Here is a 7,936-nt window from a genome sequence, read left to right on the forward strand (position 1 = left end):
GATGTGGCCTCTGTGCCACACGGCTATAATTTGTTCTCAAAGACTCCTGAAGACTCTTTGCTCGTCACATTGTTCTGACATTACCTAAACCTCAGTATCATTGTCCCTCTGAGGCTGCTCTAGGTTCTGACCTTTTTCTGTCTGATGATTACACTGCCTTCCTCATTTCCTGGACATAATTATCTGGATTCCAGTCCTACCTCCACCTGTTCGGCCCTGATGTTTAGCATCTCCAGCGCTTCTTGTTGTTAAACATTTCCTGTCCACTGTCCCCCACCTAGGTTAGGCTCTCAAATGGCTCTCACCCATTGCACTGTCTTCTTATTGGCTTTCCCCTTCAGCTGCCCTTACTGCCAACCCACCATTTCCATAAGACAGAGAGCATTTTCCATATGCCAGTCATCTGGTCAAGGACCTTCTGTGGCTCCCACCGCTTTTGGAACAGGCCCGCAAGGATTGTTGCTGATTGATGGATTGCTCTGTAAACTCTGCATGGTGCCTGTGTTTACGAGGCCCCGACACAGCTTTTAATGACCACTCACATTAATCTCTCTTTCCAAAAAGGTCTTTGGAGATATTTTAATGTGCAGCCAGTGTCTCTTTCAAGTAGATGGGTATGCCTGGGAGGTAGAAGTAACTCCAGAGAAACCATTGAGTTTAAACAACACTCTGAATGACATGTCTTCTTTTGGAATATTTCTCCAAACTGATCTGCTTGACAGTGGAATATGCCTTCATTTTCAGCATTACTCCAAATTTGAATGCTGTTGGTGTCTCAGAGCCCTGCGATGTTCCTTGTGACAGCTAGAGCAAATTCTAATTATGGAAAGATAAATATGAGTTCTAACTTCTCGCTTTTCCCCAGGATGTCACAACCCTAAATGCTTCGTGAGTTCAGATTTTTGTGAGTCACTCTCATTGTGCAGGAGAAAAGTTTATATTATTAAATCTATCCTTAGCTGTACAATTTCTTCAGAGACCTAGAGCTCTTCCTGCCTTTACAAATTTAAAAAAATTGGATAAAGAGACAATAACCTGAGCTTTCCTAGAGACACTGGATATTTTGATCTATTTTTACTGCAGCCTATTTCCAAGGGCAACACATCTCTGATTTTTTTAATCAAATGGTGTGAATCAAAAGTTGCAGCCTGACCTCTGGAGCAGACACCACGGGATATCAGCAGTAGCTGTGAATAGTGTGAGCACCAAAAAGTTGTCTTGGTCTTACTATGGGAAAATAACCTTGACTCTATGCTGAGGAAGCCGACTACCATCTCAGAAAGCCGGAGGGGTAGCACAGTGGTGGTTACTTTGCCTTTGGGATTGCTGCATTTTGATCTGCTGCTTACTCTTGTCTGGGCACTGGTTGAGTCTGAACCAGGAGGGCTACTGTGCCTGGCTAAGACAAGATTAGAAGATTAGTCCAACTTCTCACTGCTGTCAACTCTTTCTTTATTGAGTGAGTGTCGCAAGTAGGTGCTGCTGAGAAATCTCAGTGGAAAGGTGGAACAGAGGGCAATTGAGCAGAGAAAATCACATTTGTATTTGTTTTTGAGCAGCAGGGATAGCCATTAACAAATGTATGAATTAAAGTCTTACTGACACTTATATTGTAATTAGGATCACCATTTTTGTTGCTGTTGTTGTTGAAAAGCAAGACTTCTGAGTTTCAAATCTAAGAATCTCAATGCTTAGTGAAGTTCTGTGCACATTATATGGAGTGTAAAAATATTTAGTAATTAATTAGTGAAAAAACCGGAGAGAACACTGTTGAATATTCTTCTTCCCCCAAGAGTTGGGGTTATTTCATGTGTTCTTGTGGCACCCCTCGTTCCTCTCCCAAATTGATCTTAAACCTGGAATTACTTGTCCACTCTTTGGCTTCCATTTTAGTTGAATTCCAAGAAGGCAGCAATTATGTCTGCCTTATTGTTCTGTGTAGTCCCAGCTTTTAGATTGATACTGGGTACACATAATGCACATCCAATAAACATGTATTGCATGACTCAATAATATTTGAAAGATCACACATTTATACTTGTGATTTCCATCCATAAACTTCATTTGATAAATTCTATAATCACAGTGACTCCGTATCTTTGAGGCTCAAGTCTTTATCATTTTTATATACTGTATTACTTTACCCATCATCAAGGCACAGGGCTGACAAAATTAAGAAGACCCTTCTCTCCTGAAGGAAAATGAAAATGGGGAAAACACACACACACACACACACACACACACACACACACAGCCAAACCAGTTTTATTCACCCCTGAGCAGGTACAGAAGTTAACTAAGGAGGAGATATGGTGGTCTAAAGGGATTTAGCAACTGAATGAGGGATACAGACAAAGAGTTGTGGCGTGGACAGTGAGTGCAGAGGCAAATAAAGTCTGGCTCAGAAAATGTGCTTGGTGGCATGTCAATTTCTGAGAACTAGCTATATCCACAGCCAAAGACAGATAAATTATATCTTAGGGGATACCAGCTGAGCTCATGGAATAGTCTCAGATGAAAGTTCTTCTCTCTAATGATTTCTGGGTTCCAGAAAAGTTCCCTGGAATTTAGCTGTGACTCTAGGAAAAAGTGGGGGAGAGAAATGAACTTTAATTGGTGTTGTCTCTCCAAAAAGACCAAAACTAAGTAAATCAATTCAATGTCAAATCTACTTGAACATTACAAAAAAAAAAAAAAAAAAAAAAAAAAAAAAAAATCTCCTGTTCCCTCTTCCCTGAGAGAGCAAAAGAAGGAATAAACAAATTTAGAGAAAAATAACAGAAGCGCTTGAGTCCTTATATCTGGTTATCTGAAACTAATCATAGTCATTTTTGGAAAGCTTAAATTGAAAAAAGAAAACAGCCTGTAGAAAAAGGTAGTGCTTCCATTGCTAGAATAAAGACCTCCTTAACATTATTTCATACACTAGTCTACTTGTTCTTTTCAAGCAAACCTTCCCCTCACTTCTGTATATCATCTGCTAAAAGATGAATGATGAAGTTTAAATATATGATCTCCAAATGATTAAACCAATAAATAAACCTGATATTTACTTTCAAATATGGAACCTTTCTAAGAGCATAAGGTATTCCTTGTTGAGGTGTGTGGTTTGTTTGTTTGTTTAAGGGGAGAAAGGATGAAAGAAAAGAGCCTGCTGAGGCTGAAATTTTAATTCTCAGACTAAGATGTTTCCAGAACTTTCTTAATAGGATTTTTGAATTTGTGTTTTTGAGGAAACTTTCTACTTCCTGCTGGGGTATAGAAAGAAGCTTTGTTATCTACTGGATACCTGAGAGAGAGGGCACAGGGCCTGCTGTGTACAACCTCAAACCTTGAAATAATCACTCATTTTGGCATGAAATTCATCCAGCAATCTGATTTTTTAAACCTCAGCATTAAAACAAAAATCAGTTTCTATGGATTCTACTCTATCCACATGTGAAAAGAGCAGATCTTACAGTTGGATTGTTAATTTTCTTGGAAATGTAATGGTAAGTTAACTTGAAAAATGTGTAACAATGTTAGTTTTTGAAAGATCCAGTGCAACTACCATGAATTTTTAAATGTCTGTTTGATTAATTTGGCACACTTGGGTTCAGAATTAGCATGTGATCTTTTATCACTGCCCTGCCATTCCCTCCTCCTGCTATTCCCTCCTCCCGTTCTTCCTCCACCTCTCCTCTCTCTGTCTCTCTCCTTCCCTCCTCGTCCGCTTTCTCCTCTCTCTTTAGTTTCTGTATGATCCGCATACATTTAAATACACTGATCTGAATTGTTTAGTTTGTTGAATTTTGACATTCACATACAGCCATGGAACCTGTACCCAAATACGATCTAGAATATTTTCTTCATCTCTAAAAGCTCTCTTGTGTTCCTTCCCAGTCTAGAGGCTCCCAATTTCCTGGTTTCCATCATTTTAGTGTTGCCCATTCTTTGATGTCCTCTGTATGTAGCACGTACCTCTTGAGCTTGACTTCCATCTCTTAACATACGGTACCGGTTTACTCTTTTCTATTGCCAAATAGCAGTCCCTTACAGGAATACACTAGAATTTTTGTATTCATGTTCTTGTTGAGGAACATTTGGCCCGTTTCAAGTTTTTTTTTTTTCCTATTATGAATAAGGCTGTTACAGGTCTTTTATACTCATGTATTTTTATGTCTCCTGGTTCCAAACTTGGATATAGAATTGCTGAGTCATAAGGTGCATGTATCCTCAACATTTTTAGCAGCTACCAAACACTTCTTCAAACATATTGAATAATTTTATATTCCCACCAGCATGAGAGATTCAGTTACTCCAAATCTTCACCAGCATATGGTATCCTCCATCTTCTCTTTTAGCCATTAGCCATTCTAGTGGTCATAAATGATAGCTCAGTTTTTAAATTTGCATTTTCATGGTGAGTAATCACACTGACTATCTTTCTTGTGTTTATAAATTGGCCATTTGTGCATCTTTTATTTACAAAGTGTCTGGGCAAATGTTTGCCCAAATTTTTATTGCATTGTTTAATTTTTTATTGCTGATTTGTGGGAATGCTTTATATTTTAGATATAAATTCCTTGCCATATACATATAATATATTCCATGTATAATATTTCACCTGGTCTGGAGCTTGCTTTTTCATTTTCTTACCTTTGTCTTCCAAAAGACAATTGTTTTTATTTTGGTAAATTCCAATTTATTATTTTTTTTATTTTAAAGCTTGTGCTTTTAGTATCCTCTATAATAAATTTTCCATACAGTGGGGTTTCGAAATTGTCCTGTTTCCTTCTAGAAGTTTCATAGATTTTTGCTTTTAAATGTAGATCCATGATCTATTTCAAATGGACTTTCATGATTGGTGTAAAGTAATGATGTGAAGTAAAGGTTATGGTTAATTTCTTTTTTTATCTAGGTATCTGTATGTTCCGGTACTCTTTATTGAAAAACGTGATCCTTCTCTATTGACTTGCTTCAGTACTTTGGTCATAAATCAACATATTTGTGGGGATCTCTTTCTGGACTCTATTTTGTTTTATTGATTAAATATAATTATAGACATGATCTATCCTTAAGGTATCAGTTACAGACTTTTCTTGATTATTGTAGCTTAATAGTAAGTTTTGAAATCAGGTACCATACATCTTCCAACTTTGTTCTTTTAATATATTTTTTAACATTAAATTTTTTAATCTTATGAAACTTTGAAAAAATTATAAAAACAATGAAATTTGAAAATCTATAACCACAGTATAATATACCAAAGTGAAAAAAAATTAACGTCGATAAAATACTGTTATCTAATATTAATATTATACAAGTTTACCATGACTTTTGCTCATCTGAATTCCCATCCTGAGGAAATTCTCCTAATAGTTCTTGTAGTGAATATCTTTTGTTTGTTTGTTTTTAGGGAAGATATTTTGAAACTTAATTATATTGACTTTTTTTTTCTGTCTAGAATGTCATTATTTTGCCTTTTTTCATGTGTGATAGAATTCTAAATTAACAGGGCTTTTTTCTTTCAACCTTTTCTATGTACTGTTTTAGAGTCCAGAACCCATTTCTCTACATGCTGTTTATTTGACTTCTGACCTCCATTGTTTTTGGTGACAAGATTTTTTGTTTGTTTGTTTGTTTGTTTGTTTCATTTGTTCTTTAAAGAAAGGGAGAGAGAAAAAAGAGGAGGGGGAGATGGAGAGAGAGAATCTCAAGCAGGCTCCAGTGTACAGCATGGAGCCTTATGTGGGGCTCAATCTCACAATCTTGAGATCATGACCTGAGCCAAAATCAAGAATAGGATCCTTTAACTAACTGAACCACCTAGGTGACCCAAGTTGTGTGTGTGTGTGTGTGTGTGTGTGTGTGTGTGTGTTTAATACCAGTTTTTCCTTACAATAATAATCTTTTTTTTTTCTGGCTGATTTTACTAATTTTCCCTTAGCTTTAGTTTTTAAAAGTATGGTATGCATTATTCTGACTTAACTTATCCTGTTGGATTCAATGAGCTTCCTTCATCTGTGGATTGAAATTTTCACCCATTTTTGAAAATCCTCGATCAGCAGCTCTTCAGATACTTCTACTGACCTTTGTTCTTTCTCCTTCCAGGACTACATTACACATGTCTTAGACTATTTAATATTGTCTTACATATTTCTGATGCTGTGTTCAATATTTTTCACTACTTTTTTTTTTGTATTTTGTTTGGATTACCTGTATGTTTCAATTTATAATTCATTGGTTCTTTTTTATTTTATCAGTCTATTGTTAATGTCATCAAATGGAATCTTCATTTCTAATGTTGTATTTTTCATTTCCAGTCAGCTTATTTAATTCCTTTTTTTTGGTATATTCCATCATGCATTAAGATTCCTTATAATGTCATAAATGTAGTTCTGTATTTAGAACATGGGACTGAGGTAGCTCTATTCCCCATCCTTGCCCTCCCATGCACGAGATAGCCAGGAATCAAGAACCCTTATAATTCCTGCTGGCTACATGATGGGGTAGCAAAGAACAGTCTGGCTTTCAGTTACTTTCAATGTGTAAGAATACATATTTATTACCATTGAGACTATTAATTGAAAAGAACACCTGAAGGCAGCTCCTATAGGAAGGTTTCTGAAATGGCCTAAGCTTTGCCAGAATCATTGGGATAGGTCTTCAGCCTCCTTACAGGGTTCCTTAAAGAGAAGAACACACATAAGGAGGCAGGTACAAAAAGGTCAGTTTTGATGGGACATCCACAAATTTAAGTGTCTTATCACTGACATTGTTTAGAAGTGCTGACTCATGGTAATAACAAAGAGCACACTGACTTTTGGTCCATTCCATTATTGTTTTTAAATTCTCTACAAATAATAGTCCATTTATTACTTGCACCTGGGGTGGACATCTCCCAATACTCTGGCCTTGATGTGCTACTGCTCAGAAGCACAGGGGTCTTTTTGTGTTTGTTTGTTTGTTATGTTATCTATTATAGCTACAGGTCACTCTTTTTCAAAGGACCCAATAGAAATAGGATTTCCAGGGAAGGAATTTCCACATAATCTCTGGAGCTCAAAGATGTCTGGTTCCTGGACATTGAATTCTGTCAATTCTTCTGCAAGGCAGGCTATTCCATAGAAAAAACAGCCGCATTTTTTCAAAACAGTTAGAAGGAAAGAAAAATAAAAACTGGAATTCAAACTCGTATTTTTTTTTTTTTTTTTAAGTTTAAGAACCTCTCACCTCCTTGTTGCAGTGTGCCTCCGGACATATCAGCTCTTTTGATTCTCTAGAGCTGTGTTTTATGCAGGGTGTTTCTAGCAAGAATCATGCCAAGAAGGAAGAGGAATTTAAGCAGAGAGAGCTTTAAAGCATTATGTATTGGTCTCTGGCAAGGGAGCACTTGACTGAACAAGAACCAGCCAGATGCAGTGTCTCCAAGGTGAATTTGTAATAACTTAGGTGGCAGTAATTTCCTAGGAGACTGGCATAATTATAGCCAAACAAATTGCCTGAACAGGCACATATTTATTAACATGAGATTAAAACTCTCAAGTTTGAGCAAACCTGGAGAGCAACATCAGAAGCCAAAGCACGGAGGAGCATTGGTAATCTGTCTGACACCCACTACCAGAGGGCTGATAAAGAGCCAGGGTGGCATCCAACCTGCAGTTAGAGCCTCTGAGGCCTCGGCTGTAGGTTCTTGCTTACTACAAAAGAGGATTAAAATCACTAGATGTCAATGCTTAGAACTTGTAACTAATGCATAACAAATCAGTGCAAAATTTAGTGGCTTTCATCAGCAACCATTTATTTAGTTTATAACTTAGGCTGAATCAGTTGGGCAGTTTGGGTTTCATCTTGGCCCTCTTCTATATCTGTAGTCAGCTTTAGGTTAACCAAGCAGGGATGCTTCTAGAGTTGGTTGGTTGTTGGCTTGGGGCAACAGGATGGCTATAAAAAG

The sequence above is a fragment of the Mustela nigripes genome, chromosome 7 (genome assembly GCF_022355385.1).
Source record: "Mustela nigripes isolate SB6536 chromosome 7, MUSNIG.SB6536, whole genome shotgun sequence".
Taxonomy (NCBI): Eukaryota; Metazoa; Chordata; class Mammalia; order Carnivora; family Mustelidae; genus Mustela; species Mustela nigripes.